The sequence below is a fragment of the Paroedura picta genome, chromosome 6 (assembly GCF_049243985.1).
Source record: "Paroedura picta isolate Pp20150507F chromosome 6, Ppicta_v3.0, whole genome shotgun sequence".
In the NCBI taxonomy this organism is placed as follows: Eukaryota; Metazoa; Chordata; class Lepidosauria; order Squamata; family Gekkonidae; genus Paroedura; species Paroedura picta.
In genome coordinates this window covers 73,971,260-73,992,129 of record NC_135374.1, presented here as the reverse complement: position 1 = coordinate 73,992,129, position 20,870 = coordinate 73,971,260, and the positions used below count along the sequence as shown (strand labels likewise).

Here is a 20,870-nt window from a genome sequence, read left to right as displayed (position 1 = left end):
TTTAGAACTGAGGCTTTGGGGACTGCTTAGTTATTAAATCTGTGTGTTCAGTGATCACAGACTCCAATTCATCGGAACAGCTCTTTTTATTTAGCAACTCCAGCAACAGACTACAACTACTGAACAGAGAAAAACAGGCAAACTCATGCCCTTTTATACCTTTCAGGCAGTCAGCTGCTGCCTCTGATTGGCTCTAAGCAGAGCAATCCGACTGGCCCTAGTGGAGTAATCCAAGCAGTCCAATTTGTCCTTAAGCAGAGCGATCTGATTAGCCCTAGCGGAGCAATCCGATTGGCCCCTAAGTGGAGCAATCTGATTGGCTCTAGCAGAGTGATCAGGTTCCTTGGATTGGTTAGTTCCTTGGCTGGCAGAAGCCCTCATTTGCATCAGTGTCCAAATGCCCACAGACATCACATTAGTCTTCTAGTCCTCAATGAGAGAAGAGCTTGGACTGAGGGCACCAGCTGGTTCACCTGGCATAAGGGGCTAATAGGCCTGAAATAACTGAACAGTGTGCTTGATCAAAATAATTAAGAAACAGTGGTACATCTAGATTGCTTGTTTCCTTGTTTTCATTTTGCTCCCCCAGCCTTCCCAGTGTTATAATAACAAAATTACTGGAGAACCGGGGCCTGAGAAAATATAACAGTTACAAGTAGGTTTCTTGTTTTACTGATTTGGACTTATAATGTGAAACAGAAAGGCTTCTAACTGTTTTAACCAGGTACAGCATACAAACTCTTCAAAATATCTGAAGTCCTTTTGCCTAATAGAAGACTTCTTAACTCTAATCCCACAAAAGTCAAATTTAAACTACCAGGCTCCTTTCCGCCCCTTTTCCATTTAAAAAGTCAAATCCGCTGTTTGAAAGTGATTGGGTGAAGCAGCTGGAAGGCAGAAAAACCATTCATCATATTTCCATGTTCTCATCAGCATTTGCCATCCTTATTCTGGGTTCTGGCTGGATGAATCTTTTGACTCACTTGGGCTATATGACCAATTGCTTGGTTGCATGCCTGGATTGGCAGCTAAATTCTTTATTCATGTACTTATGTGTGGCTATAAATGCATGTTTACTCAGAAGTAAGATTTTCTTCAATTAGCTTATTCCCCTCAGTGAATAGGATTGCAGCCCTGGTTTTGTTTTAATAAGGTCATTAATAGGCTTTAAGATAAAGGGGGAAAATAGGCTAAAACCAAACAGCTGAAAAATGACAATAGAGAAGACAGATTTTAGAGTAATTATGTAAGTCTGTTCATCTGTTAATTCTCTAGAGGATTTTAAATCAACTATTTACAACGAGAAACAAAAAGGGCTTTACAGAAGCAAGAGAAACTCATACAATGAGAGACTGAAAGGGTATTTTCCTTCCCTAAATTCCTTTCATATGATTTCTTCCTTCTCATTGTACTAATGAAACTACCACATTATTTCACTTTAATTAAAATCCTACCACGCAGTTCTTTTGATAGAGAAGCATTTCTATCCTTTATCCAGTTAAATCATTTAATGACATATATGTTAAATGATATCAGGATCAGTACTGCTGCTATGCTTTGATTGTCATTGGTTATAATGGTTTTTCCAACTGCTGGGGGGGGCACTCTCCCAATTCATAATTGGACATAGGTCAGTGATTCTGATTTCCTATGTGATTCTGAAATCCGATGCAGAAACTGATTCCTAAAAATATTGCTTTCTACCAAGCAAAAGTCCCCCCTGCAGGACTCCACAAGGGAGTCTGTTTTATTACACTGTAATATTAAAGATATATTATCTGCAATTCTTTAATATACATTTGTAACCTCTACCTTTTATGTATTCAGTCCCTATCCCTGTGGCAGCCATTTCCTTCCCCTGCCACTTAGGAGCTCTTTTTTGTTTGTTTGTTTATTTGATTGATTATTTGTTTGTTTTTGCAATTTATAGTCCACGCTGTCTTTGGGAACTCATTATATTAATATACCATTGCAACAACAGATGTAGCAGGTTCTTTGAATTACCAGCTTTCATTCTAATGAAGCCTCTAGTTCCTTCCCTTGTGCAGATATAAGGAAAAATTCAGCCAAGAACAATACTAGCAATGTTATTCTCTGTGTTTATACAGGCAGCAAAACTCATGTTTCTACAGTTTCTTAAAAACCTATCTCTGGCAAATATGGAATATACTACTTGAACAAGAGCAATGGGCTGAAAAAATTGGTTTTAGTTTAGCTTTAGTCAACAAAGGGGCTGGCATGTTCTGAAGTTTCTGACCATTTCTGCACAGAAGGATAAAACACGAGTGGTTTCCTGTTTACAAACGCAGGATGGCAAATCTCATGTTTTCAGCTTCCTCACGGGGAGACCCCTCCCCATTTTCCCCCTGCCCCATTGTGGCTTTTTGCCTCCTGATGAGACTGCAAAGGAAAGAAACATGAACTGCTCCTTGGCTTGTCAATCACAGCAAGCCACCAATCACAGCACAGCAATTATCTCGTGGACCCAAACTTTCTCCCCGCCCCCCCAGCCCTCCAATTTTTTTAAGGCACTTGCATATTGCTGTGTGGTAATGCCACAATACAGATGCATTTTAATAAACAAGAACACTGCCCCATTGCTATGGAGAAATACTAGAACAACACAGCATTTCCCCCCATTTTTGGAATTCATGTTCTTTTGCAGCTTATTTCTGTCTGGGTGGATTTCTGAAACCCTGAACATGATAACTCATCCAAGGTTTGAGCTATAATTCAACCTCTCTTAAAACAACAACAACAACAACAACAACAACAACAACAACCAGCTTTTCTAACCACGGCTTCCATATTGCCTGAATTCAACTTCAACTTCCTTGTAACTGGAATATATACTACCCACAAGTAGCAGGCATGACTTACCAGGGCCGCCTTTGGTACATATGATTTATGCACATTTGCTTGTATAGGGTAAAGGTAAAGGTATCCCCTGTGCAAGGACTGAGTCATGTCTGATCCTTGGGGTGACCCCCTCTAGCGTTTTCATGGCAGACTCAATACGGGTTTGCCAGTGCCTTTCCAAGTCATTACCGTTTACCCCCAGCAAGCTGGGTACTCATTTTACCAACCTCAGAAGGATGGAAGGCTGAGTCAACCTTGAGCCGACTGCTGGGCTCGAACTCCCAGCCTCATGGGCAGACTGCATGTCTGCTGCCACTCTGTGCCACAAGAGGTTCTTTTTGCTTGTATATGCATAGTTAAATGGTCCCCCTGTTCACACAAGGTGACTGCACAAATCAGGAAGATTGCAGGTAGTGCATGCCTACCATTATATGTGATTAGTAGGCACCACATACTCATGATTATAACATATGGGGAAAAATCTTGTCATTATCCCGTTGAGGGTTGTTTGTGCCATCTGAATATAGCTGTTGATTTTTTCTTGCCAATTAGCATAACAGTTTATGCCAACTAAATGGAGAACTAAGCAGGCTACTTCTGAGGTTACTGCAGTAAATAATATCTTCCTGTTCCCTCTAAGCCCTCACAATAAGCAGAGAGTATCAATAAAGCAGTTTCCCATTTTCAAAAAAGCAAATCTAATGCAAATTGCTACTACTTACTTTGTTTCTTTAGTCCTGACCTCAGGTCACAAATTGATGGTAGGTAGCAATTTCTCATACTCTTTCTTCAAATGATAACACTCACGCAAAAAAAATTGTTCTTTCACTGGAACAATACTGTGCTCAGCTGTTCTCACAGGCCATGTTTGATCTCTCACGTTCTCCTATGGTATGTGTGGGCCTGGTAATGATATCTGTCTGCTGGAGAGATGGAAATATATCTGGTGCTAGGTGGCTTTTCTGACTTCTATTTATTTTATTTATTTATGTGATTTCTCCACTGCCTTTCCCAACACAGTCAGCTTGGGCCGGTTTCCAACATATTTTAGTAAAACAGTACAAATTGATTAATACAATACAAATTCAAATACTAAAACCATAAGCAGTCAGTCAGCCAGGTGTTATCTGAACAAATGCTATTTCAGTGCAATCATGTAGCTATTCTTGGATTCAAGTTGGGTGTATTCATATGAAGGGGGCCCACATGATGTACTTGTTGGTATCGTTATTATTGTTGGTATTCACTGGTGTTCATTGGCTCCAACCAATGAACAGGCAATGTGGAACTGGGTCAGCTCTGACAGGGCCCTCAGTTCTTCTAAGAGCTCATTCCACCAAGTAGGGACCAGGACTGAAAAGGCCCTGAGGGCTTTTCAGGCTAGACATACTTCTCTTGGGCCACGGGTCATCAGCTTGTTAGAGTTAGCTGAGCATAACATCCTTGGGGGGTATATTCAGTCAAGTAGTCCCTCAGATACACTGGTCCCAGAGTGCATTTGGCCTTGAACCAGATCTGGAATTCAATGGGGAACCAGTGCAGCTGCCTCAAGCATGGTTGGATGTGGGTCTTCCAGGATGTTCTGGACCAGCTGTAGTTTCTAGATCAGGTACAAAAGTAGGCCCATGTAGAGCAAGTTACAGAAGCCTAACTTGGAGGTGACTGTAACATGGATCACTATGGCTAGGTAGTCCAAGGCCAGGTTGGGTACTAGTAACTTTGCTTGGTGAACATGGAAAAAATGCTGGTTGGTTGCCCTTGTGACCTGCATCTCCACTGAAATGGAGGCACTGAAAATCATGCAGAAGTTCCTAGCAGATCGTGCAGCTATCAGCTGCTCAACATCTAGGCAGGGCAAACATGCTTCCTCATCCAACCTGTTCCTACCAATCCCCAGGACCTTTGCATGGAGGCTCCATGTAGTCTTGAAATCTCTACAATGTTCACCCTTTAAATTTTGGGGGGTATATTCAGTAATCTACAACTGTCTATGCAGAAACATCATGGGTCTACTCTGACTGGCCTACTCTGAAGTAACTCAAAGTAACTTTGGGATGAAAATTTGTGTCAGTATAACACTGGGGTTTGTAAAACACATGACTACTCAAAAAGATGTTTGTTAGCAAGGTCATTGTCCAGGTTATTTAGTCTTAATAAATCAGAAACAACAGCCCTGGCAAGGCCATTGTGACTTAGGATAAAATCCCTGGGAACATTTTTTAAAAAGGTAAATGGAATAATCCATCATGGTTAGAAAGTGACATAGGTGATAGATGAGTTCAACATCTATTTCTTCGATGTCTTTCTAAGTTGCTGCTTAATTGTAAAGTAATGTACTGAATCTTGGAACATGAAAAAGTAGCCTCTCCTCCTCTGGGCTGCGAAAGACCTGAAGACTTTGGGGGTGGATCTAAGAGTGGGTGGGATTTAGGCTGGGGAGGGACCTCAATGGAATATAATGCTATGGAGTCCACCATCCATAGCAGTCATGTTCTCCAGAGAAACTGATCATTGTTGCCTGGAGATGAGCTGTAAAACTGGGGGATTCCCAGGTCCCCTTTGGGGACTGGTATCTGTACTCCACACCACGTGTATATTTTCTTTTGTAGCTGTTTACAGTCATATTGTTCCTCCCTCCTACACTTGCTTTCATTGGATATTCAGCTGGGTAATCATTTTCTGAAGCAGCAGAACAAAGTTTGACTCCAGTTGCAACTTTAAGAACATCTCCTCCATTACACCTCTCCAGAGAAATGTATGCCTCAGAGAAGTCAGATTGGCCTCAACCAGAGCTAGGGCTTTTTAAGCCCTAGTGCTGGCCTGGTGGAACATGCTCTTGAATGAGATCAAGTTCCTGGGGGACCTAAAAGCACTTCCGCAAAGCCTGAAAGACAAAGCTGTTTCCCCAGGCCTATGGTTGAGGTCTACAAATACTACTAATAAGCTGACCTCCATACATAAACCACAAATATCTGTATCCCCAGTCAATTACCAACATCCAAAGCACTTTACCACCACCCCTACTGGAGAGAAGGCGGGAAGTTCCTTGAATGTTTTAAATGTAAATTTGATTATTTTAAAATGTTTTAATCATTGTTTTATTATATATTATATGCCACCCTGAGCCCTTGGGGGAGGGTGGCATATACATTTTAAAAATAGCATTATAATTGAATTTTGGGTATAAGCTTTTGTGTGCATGCACATATTTCAGATGCCCATCTGTTAGTTCTCTTGCATTTGTAAACTAATTTTCTGCTATTCACAGGTTTTACCAACTATTTTAATCCAGTCTCAGCTATACTTATCACCCAGTTACTTAGGTATCTTGACACTAACTAGCCCTTCCTGGCAACAACCACCAGCACCACCTACCTATAAGGCTTGAGGGAAACCGTTTCTATGATATCTAAAAAAGGGTGCATGGACATGAAAACTTATATCCAGGATTCAACTTTGTTGACCTTAAAAATGCCACAGGACTTACATTTTGTTTTGTTGGATATTTGTAACCCTGCATGCAAGAGATCTTGGGAGAGGGAAAGGGTTAAGATAATTAAATCATGCAGGTACACTTGGCAGTTCATCCCATTCTTTCATTTGGTAGAGTTTTTCACTGTTGGTTGCTTTCTGTTTTATCTTATATAGGATCTCTATTCTTTTCTTCCTTACCAGGGCTTGGAGCTGTAGCATGTTAACCTATCTTTGAAGTTAACCTGTATTTATATGAATATGTCATGAAAGATGTGCTTCTATTTTTAGACGTAAAATTTCTTTCTCTTGTTACCATTAGAGTCAAATCATCCTTGTAATTTGTTGGAACAGAATTTTCCTCTTAACTGGGAAATGTGGAGGATTGGGGATATTGTATAAAGCTACTGTGCTTCTAAAACAATGGGTTTTTTTTAAATATTTAACCCAATAGCTATTTTCCGGTGCTATTTTCCTCTGCCAACTGGGCATCATGTAATGAGCAAGACATCGTCAAATTGCTATACAAAATCAGATTTGGCTGAGGAGCATCATTATTCAGGCAGAGTAATGTATTTCCCCATGGCCAAGGCAACCAAGCTACAACCTGTCTTCTTGTGTAATGCTACAAGGGAACATTGCAACATTGCAACTTAGCATGGCAGGACTAGGAATGTTGACCCATGCAGGGCCATGCTACCTATCTTCCTCTAATGCCATGTCCATAACAAGTTGTGTTCATGTTACAGTAAACTCATATACGTATTGAATCTTCATTTATACATGTGGGAAAAAAGCCAACATGCTTTCACTTACCAAATGATACTGGAGACCAGTACCTGGATCAGTGTGAGATCCCCGGCCCCCGGGAAGCATGTTTGGCCTCGACCAGGGCCAAGGCATTTTTGGTCCTGCCCCCTACCTGCTGGAATGATCTCCCGGAAGAGCTACGGGCCCTGCAGGAACTTCCGGCATTCTGCAGGGCCTGCAAGACGGAGCTCTTCTGCCAGGTCTATGGCTGAGGCCGACGCGTGGAAGGAAATCTGGACCCCCACTTGTCATCAAGTCCTATTGGGCTATTAGGGGCGGATTAAAGGATAAGATCAACCCCTCTATCCACCCTAAGGTTTTAGTAAAGGTTAACATTTTTGCCGCCGATTATGGATGGTTTTAAGTGAAGGAACCAGTTTGGGATCGTTTTAAATTATTTATAGGTTTTATTGGGGTTTTATGTATTGGGATTTTTATATTTCTGTTAGCCCTTATGGAAGTGGTGGGGTAAAAATATAATGATAAATAAATAAATAAAAATAAAGAAGAACAGTTGGGTTTTATACCCCATTTTTCACTGCCCAAAGGAGTCTCAAAGCAGCTTACAATCACCTTGCATTCGTCTCCCACAACAGACACCCTGTGAGGTAGGTGAGGCTGAGAGAGCTTTTGAAAGAACTGCGATGAGCCCAGTGTCACCCAGCTGGCTGCATGTGGACAAGTGGGGAATCAAACCTGGCTTGCCAGATTAGAAGCACCTGCTCTTAACCACTATACCACGCTGGTTGCAATCACACATTCAGCTGTATATGTGTTGAATGTAACATGAAAATAACTCAATTCACATATTTCAAAAATATCAAGTGCACACTGTACACAGATGGTACATCACTGTAACTTGTGAACAGGGCTACTGACTGACAACATCACATGATTGGCACAGCAGTGTGGTGATGCACTCCCTCCTCTTCCAAGATAACTGACAGGTTTCCTTACCAACTAATGTTCATATATTGTCAATTATTTAAATAGGGTGCAAATCACTTAGGACATGCCCACAGAAGTGTGTTAATTTGTTTATGAGGCTTTTGAATGCAAAAGAATAATCTGCATTGTCACAGGATTTTATTGTATCTCAAAGGACTCCAGATAACAACTTGCAACATTGCTTCAGTCTCTGGTTTGTTTATATGTTCAGGGAGACGAACAAGAGATTGAATGAATTAGAAAGAACTGGGGCTTTCCCTGCTATATTTCATCCTTGGATAAGTGATGTTAGCTAAGTAAATAACACAAGATTTGTTATCCCTGAGGAATGGAGCTCAAAGTTTCATAAAGAACTCTGAATACTGGATTGCATAATGAGGAATATTGGAACACTGTCTATGGTTGAGACACGTGCCTTAGAGGTTTGTCCAAGTATCTATTACTACAGAACGACAATGGACCATTAAGGCCTATTATGCACGGCCACTGAAACGGCAGCATGGAGAACGCGGAGAAGGAAGAAACGAAGCAAACCGCTTATGCATGGGACGGAAGACAACGGCGGCAAAACCCAGAGTATCTGATTATGCACACGGTTACTCCGGAGACACTTCTGGTTGTGCCCGGGAAGCTCCACTTTCTTCCGCATCTCGCTAACGCGGCTTTTTCGGTGGCATACATTGACTCTGTGCCCGGTTGCCACCTGCAGTGTGCATAATTGGTGATTTTAGCCGCCACCATTCCACCCCAAATGCGGACCTTCCACTCCGTGCATAATGGGCCTAAGAGGTTCAGAAGTTGGATTGTATAAACTAATTCCAGAGAAGTATTCATGAACACTGAATCTATAGTTTGTACACTGTAACATAATGAGATAACTACTGTGATTGCACTCGTGGGACCTTCATTACTTCTGGAGTTGTGCCATGGCCGTATCATCATACACATGATACATGTCTCTTGTCTGTTGATCAGCAGCAAGTTCAACAGAAGGTATACATACAGCAGTAGATATTTTTATATCATCCCATTATCACAGTGTATATGGCCACATACATCTAACACAGCTGGTGACCTGTTTTGTACGCACCAGCTCTTTCACGCTACAAAAAAACAATACTGATGTGTCCATCCTGTACTCCTAGTTGATGCTAATGATCTGTGATACTATTATTAGGTATGGGTATGGATCAGTTCACAAGCCAAAATTCAGCACAAACTTAGGCTAGTTCAGAACCCCCATACTGTGGTGACAGAGGCGAGAAGAGCCTCAGAAGATCCTCTCATGTAGATTCTCCACCTTGGGATCAAGGCAGGAACTTTTTTGGGGGAGGGAATCAGGTTTTCTGGACAGCCCTTCACAGTATAAAATATTTACAGTATTTCAAACCAAGGTTCTGGAAGGTATTAGAAACTACTTTCCTTAACTTTGCTCTGGCCAAATGCCAAATGGCAACCATGACTCACCTTTTCACAGAAATCATCCGGTTCTTTGTTGATCAAGTCTTCCTCTCAGGACTGATAGAATCTCCATAAAAGTATTGCAGGTCATACAGAAATCAACTGTCTGTTCCGCATCACTCCACATGCTGAAAATGAAGTTACTCCACCACTTTAGCTCCCAGGGTAGACCCAATAGCATCATGTTAATTGTATACTAGCAAGGGCATGCCAGCTCTGCTTGTGTCGGGCCGAATTCTACAGCAGGGTAGAAAGCACAGAAACAGGCTTGGCAACCAAAGCACAATGCAGGGCACAGCAGAGCTGTTTTCTTTTCCAAAGAAAATGCAAATACACTGAACAAGCAGCCACTCGAGGATCACAGTGGACACTCTGAACACTGAGCAATCTTGTTCCCTCCATGTCCATTGCTTTCAAAAAAGGAACACTACAGAACACCAACATTCTCTGGCACTGAATTAGGGATGAAAATGATGCCCCCTGGTGGCAAGCTGCATATTTATATTTTAAAGGGATCCCAACATCATCCACCTCATGGCAGAAATCCAAATGGAGAATCACTATTGAATTTGTCCCCACTACACATTTAGCCCTTTAGCTGTCGGCACAATTACATACTAATGCTACCATATGCACAAAAAGAGAAAATGCAGGACATGCCATCTATAGTGAAACATATGGTGAAAATGCTTTGCAATAATAGAGCTTCCACTCTTCTAAGGAAGGGTAGAATAAATGAAGCAGGTTTAGTGCAAACTCAAAAAGAAAAACACCAAAAAGAAATGCCGTTTGCAACAAACATCAGCGTGGGAATTTTACTTGCCGGAAATGAGGAGTTAGCCCACTGAGCAGAAAAGGTCTGAGAGGCTGAACACAACTTGCACAAGGATTCAGTCCCTGTGACTTAACTGCGCATGTTTAATGTGCACAGCTCTGTGACTGATCACATAGTTCTATTTTATTCCTAGAAAGATCTATGCTATTAAACAAATGGAATATAAAATCCATTGAAGCAGCTGTATGAAAATGCAACCTGATCTTGTCCTAAGTATGATCTTATTTTTGGAATTAAATTAAAAATAGATTGCTATTGCACAAAGAGATATTGAATGTGATCGAAATGTCTATGCATGGGAAGATAATCAGTCATACCCACATGCTAATCAGAAGCTTTTCCGCAATTTTCCATTAGCAACTGGTGTCAGTTGCCAGTAGCAACTGGTTTAAGAAAAGCAACTCACTAAAGCTCATAAGAATCATGTTAACTATGCAAGCATATACAGAATTACTTGACTCATATACACACGTTAGTAGTGTACACTGCAGTTCCATGCAGTAATAAAACCCTTTTTGTATATAACTTTTTAAAAGCAAGATTGTCTTACATTGAAAGGCAGCATTTTTGGTAGATATGGAGGCTGAACCTCAAAGAATTTCAATCTCAAATCTTAAACAACAGTTTCAGAAAGTTCTCAGTTCTAATAGATTTACAAAACAAAGGTGTTAAGTACTTTTTGTATAATTAATAGATGGCCTCATTAGATTTGAGCTTTACACAACTGTATTTTTATGCTGTACTTCCTGCATGTCTTGCCCCCCTTGGCTTATTTCTCATACCACTGAATGAAATAATTGCATAGTGAGGATCCAGTCACTGCAGCCACAAAAAACTATTATGTAGATCAGTGGTCCCCAACCTTTCTGAGGCTGGGTACTGGCAGGGCATCGGGCTGTGCCCGCGCATCGGGCCGCACCCACGGGCCGCGCCCGCACAGGCCGCGCATGCGCGAATCGCGGCCCGGCCCTGATTCCCTCTCCCCGCCCTCCCGCAGTAAGAAGCTTCCCCGGGCCGCAAGCTTGCGGCCTGGGAAGTTTTTTACTGCGGGGGGGGGGGCGGGGAGAGGGAGCCGCGGCCCGGCACCATGGCCTTCACGGCCCGACATCGGGCCGCGGGCCGCAGGTTGGGGAACACTGATGTAGATGATGGTAGGGTTGCCAGCCCTGGCTTGGGGAATTTCTGGAGATTTGGGGGTAGTTTTCAAGGAGGGAACTTGTAAAGTCTACCTGCCAAAGCTATCCCTTCCTCCAGGGAAACTGAACTCTCTAGTCAGACGTAAACCTGACTACCAAATATAGATTAATTAGATCCATCATATTTCCATAGCCACTTATGGTTGTGAAAGTTGGATGATAAAAAAATCAGACAAGATAAGAATTGATTTTTGAACTCTGCTGTTGGAGAAGGCTTCTGCAGGTTCTACGGATGGCAAAAGTTACAAGCAAGGAAATACTATAGTGTATAAAGCCTGATATAACACAAAACTCTAGCTCAGTTTCTTTGGCCATATCAAGCAATCCGACTCATCGGAGAAAGCAATTATGCTAGGCTTGGTCTGTGGAAAAAGGAGACCAGGCTGAAAAAGAATGTTGTAGTTAGATACGATCAAAATGGACAGCCAGAACATGAAATTAAAAAAACTTGTATATTAAAAAAAAATGGACACCAGCCAGAACATTACACAATTAAAAGAAGCAGCACAAGATCAGAAACCATGGTGCCATTTCTGCCATAGGATCACCATTCATTCAACTGAATGGCTATCATCATTATCATCACTGCGATTATACATATATTGATATATGAGCAGGTCCTTCTCAGAAATGTATTAGCACCTGCTTCTACTCCATAATATTTATGGGCAGTCCTCAGTATAAACATATCGAGAACATCAGTCACAGACGTCAAGGCTCAAATGTGTCTGTCTAAAATAGCCAATTGTTTCCCAAACAGCTGTATGGAAATGGCATTGCTCTCTATTATATCCACCATCTGAATTGAGTTCAGGTTATCCAAAGCTTCTGTATTAATCACCGACTTATCTTAATAATCCCCCCCCCAAATAAGTTATCTGGCTGAAAACAAGTGTGTATAAAAAAAAATGCTGAAGTTCAGGCATCAAGTCATTGTAGTACCAATGAAGTTGCATTGTGCTATGAAAAATATACAGCAGTAAGCAGAGTTTGATAAAAGAAGCACAAAGTTAAAATTTGATACTCTTGATTAAGAAGCTTATCTAATAGTTTAAGACAATTTGGGAGACTGCTGCTCCTTTGGTAGAAACTGTGCCTCCCAGTAACCCTCTTGCTGACATACAGTGAACCCATCTCTGACCAACAGTGTTAATGAGTTTAATAATGGCTTATACAGGATGCACCACAGTTTACATCTGCTATTAATCATGTAGATAGTTTCAGACTATACATGCTGCCATTGTAAATAAATAAACTGAGCCATAAATCCTAACTGATTACATGCAATTGAACCAGCCCAGCAACTCAGCTTTACTTATCTTTCATCAGTTCTCTATTAAAAGTGTTCACAGAGAGAGAGAGAGACACACACACACACACAAGCATACACATCAACACCAGCGAATGTATTACTTTGTTGCTCTACAGATAACAGCACAGAATTTCTTTTGTGTTTCCATAGTTAGCAGCATCAGGCCAAGGTCAATGCATATTAGTCTGTAATTTAATAATGGAGCAAATTAATTGTAGTATATCAGTACAGAAGTTCACAAGGTCTTGAAGCGCTATGCCAGCTTGGTAAAGTGTGAATTTTTTGCCCTTTATTTTGTGTTTGAATGCCACCTGTTGAGTAGGAATGTACCTCAGTTTAATTTGTCCTGTTCTTTTATCCCACGTACAACAGAAATTAAAAGCAAACACTCAATTGATGCACCAGAGCTGAAGGACATGGAGTTGCCATAGAAATTAGCAATCTCATGCTTTTTCCTTTGTAATGTGAAATCAATAAGCTTAAAAGAAAAATTTCAAAGAATTCCTCTTTCACAAAACATGACAAACTCCATGCAATTTCAACACCTTCCTCCTTCCTTCCTTCCTTCCTTCCTTCCTTCCTTCCTTCCTTCCTTCCTTCCTTCCTTCCTTCCTTCCTTTCGAAAAAAATTGTATTTGATTTCTTTGGGACTCTTGGAAGATATTGGTCTATCTATACAAGGTGTAAGTGAAGCAACAAATGCAGGGACTGTAAGAATTTTTTCTCTCTAGCTGGTATTGCTCTCCTGAGAAATGTAAAGAATAAGAATGAAGTTTTTCAGCCATATCTTTAGAATAGTTTGACTAGATTCAGCAAAATCAAGTGGTAAAACCTTTCCTTAACTGAATCTCTTCAGACTGGAGATGGTGGTGAGCATGCCTGAGAGGTTCCCCCCGAGGAAAATACTTTTTGCACAGAGAAAAATAGCATGACAGAAAAAAAGCTAGACTAATCATTTTCTCTAGCATGGTACCTTGAACTTCAGTGCAATGCAATGCAACAAAAAAACACAAACAAATCCCAAGTCTTCAAATCATGTCCTGTGCATTTCAAGATTCCCATTCTTCTACTCTCTCTGAGAACAGATTTAAGAAGGACACTAGCAGTGCAATCCTATGAAGAGTTACTCCGGTTCTAATGATAACACCATTTACAAATTAATGATGAGAAGTTTGAAATTCCTTCCACAACTAGCAGTTTTTGAAAACACTTACTTGAGAAATAGTAATTCAGCCAAGGATCAGGTAGCAGGTGATGTGAAAGACAGCCACTTGCTATCCTAGGGAGCCACTGCCAGTTTACCCAATACTGACCATTATAGGCCATGGTCTGATTCAGTATAAAGAGACTTCATGTATGTCCAAATGGGACTCCAGCAATGAAAGTACCCAGGGCAGCCAAGGACCCATTTTGAAGCAAGGAAAACTACAGCACTAATCTGTATACACTGATATTAGATGGGAGTGTGTCCTTGAAATGGTAGCATAGAGTGATTGTAAGCTGTGACTTCCTTGGGTAGTAAAAAATTCCAGTTTGCATAGGATACTGTGGTCTGTTATAGGCCCTGTACTGCTACACAAGAATGTTTTAAAATCTCTTTCCAGCCCAATGTTCTCTTTTTTTTTCTTTTACAGGGGGCTCTGACAGGTGCCAAGCAGCAGTGATTTTTATCATACTGCCAAATTACCAATCTTGTCAATTGTCTAACTTGCTTAGTGGTCAGCTAGTGTACAATGAAACCTGGAACTTGAGTCTGCTAGTTGTGTTTGCCTGTGAAGCATGATTTATAGTGCTCCACCCAGCTGCATGTCCTAAGCTTGTGTGTTAGGACTTTGTTTCCCTTTTTTAAAAAAGGGAAAAACAGCCTGCTTGTATCTTGGCTTTTAAAAATGCCAATAAAGAACAAAATAAAGAATAAATTAAAAAAAGATTTGGAAGATTTTTTAAAAACCCAAATAATACAGAAGGCATGCCCTCAGCTACAGTCTAGGAAACAAGGAAAGTTTTTGTAAGAGGAATCCTAATAGTAGTAACTGCAAAGAAAAAGAGAGAAAGAACAGAACAACTAATAGAATTAGTTGGGAAAATTCAGAAATCAGAGCAAGAGCATATGGAATCTCAATAAATATAAATTAGCACAAATAAGACAATTAAAAACGTTGATGTTAGACACTGAAGCGATTCAGAAATAACTTTAAATTTTAAAGCAAAAGCAGTTTGGACATGCAAATAAACCTGGAAGATATTTGGTACACCGTCGCAGAAAGGAGAAAGAGAAAAGAGCAAAACTATGCATAAAAGAGACGGCGGTCCTGTGGCTGGCTAGGAGGGGACAGGTTCAGGAAGCACACCTCTCCTGCCTGGACAGGGTACAACTTACAGCTGTGCCAGCACCTTTGATGCCTCCCTGTCCATGGAGGCACAAGTCACGAAAGGAGCCCAGGCAGTGTTTTTCTACCTATGTCAAGCATGGCTACTAGTGCCCTACCCATCGTTGGAGCACTTGGCCATCCATGCAATGGTCACTTCCAGAGAAGACTTCTGTAACTTACTCTATGCAGGCCTATCCTTGTCCCTGACCTGGATATTGAAACTGGTATAAAATGAGGCTGCAGGGGTCCTCACTAGGTCATTGTGGAGGGCCCATATCTAGCTAGCGCTGCTTTCGATTGTGATGGGGGGTTTATATGTATTTTATATTCTTATGTAAACTGCCACGAGCCAGCTGGGCTGAGAGTAGTGGTCTATAAGTCTCATTTAAATGAATAAACATAATTTTAGAAAGATCAAGTTATATGCATAGAAAAAGAGATACAGTTTGTTAATGTTTTTACAGGACAGTAAATGTAGAAAGTATGAAAATGAAATAAAAGAATATCTACAAGACATCTCAATTAAGAAGTTCACATCAGAGCACAGAAGAATTATAAACCAAGTAATAGTAATTAAAGAAATTTGTAAGGCAATAAAAAACATTTAAAAAGGGCAAAGCACCAGGTCCAAATGGACTAACAGCGATGTATTACAGACTCCTGGAAGAAATATTAATGATGCCATTACAAAAAGGAACTAAAAAGATAAACAAGGAAAGATAATATCTACTATATGGCAATAGGTATACATTGATTTAAAAGAAGGCACTGAAGCAACACCATTACAGTCCTACAGAGGCATATATTCAAAATAACAAAAATTTTAATAAATGGAAAACTGATAGAAACAATTCAAATTAAAAAATAAACTTGTCAAGGCTACCCCGATCACTTCTATCCTTGTGTTGGATTTTTTAGCTATAAAAATAAAACAAGATATAAAGATTGATGTAATAAAGGTAGATGATACAGAATTCAAAATGAAAAATTATTCAGACAACACTTTTGGAGACCAATGGACTGACCTGGTAGAGGGAGAAACATGGCGACTGTAGCTCCTTCCATGTTCTGCACTGTAACATACACTTAAATTTTTTAAAAACAGTTTTAGCAGTTGCAATTGGCTTATCCTCTGTTACACTTCACTTCAGAAAACTCTGTGTATTTATTCCTAGCGGGCTTGCGGGATCTCTGCCTCATGTTGAAGTGTTGCAGTGTTGAAGTGGGAGGTGGTCTGAGTGGAGTTAGGATGCCATGCAGGAGGTTTCTCTTTCCCTCCGTTTTGTGTCAGCTTTAAAAATAAAACAAGATATAAAGATTAATGGAATAAAGGTGGATGGTACAGAATTTCAAATGAAACATATGTAGACAACATGGTATTAACAGTTTTGGAGCCTCAAGGATAATTATTCTATTCTATTCTATTCTATTCTATTCTATTCTATTCTATTCTATTCTATTCTATTCTATTCTATTTATTAGAAGTTTTTTACTGCCCATCCTAGTAGAGTAACCCTGCTCTAGGTGGTGTACAACATGATATATTAATACACTTAAAATTAAATTTGAATTAAGACAATTAAAATACAATTAAAATAACAGCAAATGACTTCAGGTTAAAAATCTAGCACTGGCTAGCTAAGAACTGGAATCTCCTATTGTATCTCAATCAGATTGGCAATGGTTTAGATTGGTGGTAGATGGTAGATGTGAGCAGGAAGATCTCCATTTTGCAGGCCCCTCAAAACTATGTTAGCTCCAGCAAGGCCCAGATGTGCTCGAGGAGCTCATTCCACCAGGCAGGACCAGGATGGAAAATGTCCTGGCCCTGGTTGAGGCCAGACATATCTCCTTGGGGCCAGGAACCACTGGTTGGTTGGTATTAGTGGAGTGTTACCCTTATTAAGGGGGGATAGATACATAAGACCCGGACCATGGATAGCCATATGGGTAAGAACCAAAACTTTAAATTTGATCCCGAATGTGTTCCAGAATGTGCAGCTGGAGCAATGGATGAATGCATGCTCTCCCGAGTGTTCTCATGAAAACCCCGGCTGCCACATTCTGGACCAGTTGTAGTTTCTGGAACAGGAATAAGGGTAGCCCCATGTACAGCAAGTTACAGAAGTCCAGCCTAGAGGTGATGATCACATGGATGACTGTGGCTAGGTGCTCCAGGTGCTCCAGCTAATAGCTTGACTTGACTAAGGTGAAAAAATGTCAGCCATGCTACTCTAGAGATCTGTGCCTCCATAGATAAGGAGGGGTTGAAGATCACACCCATGTTCCTGGTTGAGGAAGCAACTATCAGTTAAACTCCATTGAGGCAGGGTAAGCGTGCTTCCTCACCTGGCACTTTCCTATCTAGCCACGGGTCTTCAAAGGGTTGAGTTTCAGGTGACTCTGCTTGAGCCATTCTGTCATTACTTCCTGGCATCTGGTAAGATTGTTTGAGGGTGTATCCAGATGTCCATCCATCGGGAAATAGAACTGGGTGTCATCTGCATATTGATGACATCCCAGCCCAAACTTCTATGTCAGCTGGGTAAAAGAGCACATCAAGATGTCTGTCGATTTTACTTTGAAAATAATATATATATTTACCAAAAAAAAAGAAAGAAACTGGAATGGGAAATTAACTAAAAATCACATATTGTTCAATCTAGTCTATTTATACTACCAGTGTGTTTCACAAGCCTTTGCCAGAAATAAATTTGTGCATCCCAACCCATGTCAATCCATGCATCCCACTGCTGAAATGTTGGTGATTTAAGTAAAGGGTTGAGCGACCTAAAAGAATGAAATAAGGCACGGTATTCTTTTGCCACAGAGTCTGTTGCTATTGGGATTTACTCAATAAAAATGATCATTCAGGGAGAGCTTTGTCCACAACACTGAAGGAAAATCACTAGGAATAGAGGCCTTATGTAACATTTCCTTCCCATTGTTTGCACTTTCGCTACATTCACCCTGACATTGATATGAATTGTGAAGAGAGTAGCATGGGTCACTCTACTCATTCTAAAATAGCTGAAAGTGCTACTCAAATGTGTTGCATTCATCACATGACTTGTTCCCAAACTGGATGAGCATGCAAAAGCAGCACTATTGATTTTTCACCTGTTCACATCAACCTTACATCCATACTAGTAATACTCAGTGATTGAAAAAGCAGGAGTAGAAGGAAATCTACTGCTACCTTGCATCTGATCCTGAATTACTCAGTGGCCAAAAGTCAGAAAACACAACAAATTTCCTCCAGGATTTACAAGCTATGCACATGAGGTAAAAACAGAGACAACTTATTTAATTTACAAATTTGTATCTTGCCTTTCTGCCCGCACAAGCTAGATTCAAATGGGTAGCCATGTTGGTCTGAAGCAGAAGAAAAAAAGTTTGAGTCTAGGGGCACCTTTAAGACTAACAAAGTTTTATTCAAGGTATAAGTTTCACGACACGAAAACCTATATCTTGAATAAACCTTTGATGGTCTTAAACATGTCACTGGACTCAAACTTTGTTCTGCCCTCATAAAGGGCACCAACTACAAATTTTACATGTGTGTGTGTAAAATAATTTATTTATTTTATTTTATGATTTGATTTATAGCCTGCCATTCCTGAAACCAGCTCATGGTGGGTAGCAGAATTCTAAAACCCCACAATAAAATCCCCCCATAACTTAAAACCCTCCCAGCCTATAACTACCTTGGTGGGTTAATTGGGAATGTGATGACTAACATTGATTTGGGGGGGGGGGCAGATGTTAATTGTCCTGGCCTCAACCAAAGACCTGGCAAAAGAGCTTCATCTTACAGGCCTTGTGGGACTGCATGGGCTCCATCAGGGCCCTCAGCTCTCCCAGGAGCTCATTCCACCAGGTCTGAAAAGGACCTGTTCTGAGTTGAGGCCAGGCATCTCCAACAAATTCACACCCACAGAGTGAAGTGCTCTGTAGGAGATATAAGGAAGCAGGTAGTCCCTCAGATAAGTGGGGTCCTGACTGCTGATGGCCTTGAAGGTTAATACCAAAACCTTGTACTTGATCTGGACTGCAACTAGCAACAAATGCAGCTGTCTCAATGCAGCCCTGGATATGGACCCTCCAAGATATTCCTGTGAGGACCCTAGCATTTTGAACCAGCTACAATGTCCTGAATTTCAAGAATAAGGGCAGGCATGCATAGAGCGAGTTACAGAAATCAAATCTGGAGGTGACAGTTGCATGTATGACTGTAGCCAAGTGGTCTAAAGACGGGTAGGGCACAAGTAGCTGCACCAGGCAAAGGTAGTAAAAAGCCATGCAGGCTAACCCTGTTACCTGGGCGTCCACAGACAAGGAAGAATCTGGGATCACCCCTAAATTCCTTACTGAGTGCGAGATGTTAAGTTGCACCCTTGCTAAGGTGGGTAGACATGCTGCCTGATCTGTTCCCTTTCCACCTAGTCACAAGACTTCTGTCTTGGAGGTGACTGTTCCAACCATCCAGCCACTGCTTCCAAATATCTAGCAAATATATTCAGGGGGGATTTTAATCAGCTGCCCAACAGGAGATAGAGCTTAGTATCATCTGCATATTGGTGACAGCCCAGCCCATAACTCCAGATCAGCTGGGCCAGAGGGTGCACACAGATATTGAACAGAGTGGGGGAGATGATCGCTCCCTGTGGAACCCCACAGGGGAGATGGAAAGACCACAACTCATCTTCCAGCATCACCCTTTGTGTCTAATTTTGGAGAAAGGAGGCAGCCACTGAAGGACTGTCCCCCATATCCCAGCCCCAGCAAGACGGTGGTATAAAAACTCATGACTGACCACATCAAATGCAGCCAAGAGATCTAATATCAGCAACATGTGTTCTGAACAGAAAAAAAACTTATGAATGAAAAATGCAGGAAGTTAGTTTAGTTACAACAGCACACAAAAGAGAATCAGATTAACCCAGGAGTTGTTTAAGGGTTTGTGGGAACCGAAGCACCAGAGCCAGTTTAAGGATCCACAGAGCCTTAGAAGAGTCCAGTTGCAATGGGAGCAGCATACTGGAGGCAGAGGTGTCCCCCCGTAGTGGAAAGTGGTGTCATTCCGAGTGTTCTTAAAGAGGAAAATGAGGGGTGGAGAGAGGTGAAGGCCGTGATCCATGGGGGGAGTGAGGCACCACAGCATGTGCTACATGGATAAATTGGCCCTGGATTAACCCAGTTTGTAAACATACAACAGGCTGAATTAAAACATCATAAATATACTGGTTTAAACTTAGTAAACATGTTAATTATGGTTTCTATTAAATAGGTGGAAATAAGGGAATGTCTATGATGTTAATATAACCAGCTACAAGTCTGAAATTCAATGGTGGGAAATCAAGTCAATAAAAACTGGCCGATGCTGTTTTGTGCCTGCTTGTTTTTTGATGCTTTATTCATTGGACCAGAATTTAGAAATCTACTGAGTACACATTTTGAAAGAATACAAGACTTGTTTTATGTAGGGTAGATGGTTGGTACAGTACAGTATTACTTGAGTTTTATCGAGATATGTGAAGGTCTGTTAAAAACAACAACACAGGAAATATCCCCCCAAACATCTCCTCTTCCCAGGTTTTCCAGCA

General features: G+C 41.0%; 1 long non-coding RNA gene across 1 annotated transcript in view; it reads right to left on the bottom strand.

Annotated features, from left to right (window-relative positions):
• Nucleotides 1-20,870, bottom strand: part of LOC143840068 (uncharacterized) — a 332,902-nt gene that overhangs the window by 33,117 nt on the left and 278,915 nt on the right. Inside the window, exons 3-4 of the long non-coding RNA XR_013231999.1 lie at nt 16,290-16,555; nt 9,556-9,786 (exon numbers count right to left, since the gene is read on the bottom strand). This is a non-coding gene — a long non-coding RNA (uncharacterized LOC143840068). The remainder of the gene's footprint in view (nt 1-9,555; nt 9,787-16,289; nt 16,556-20,870) is intronic.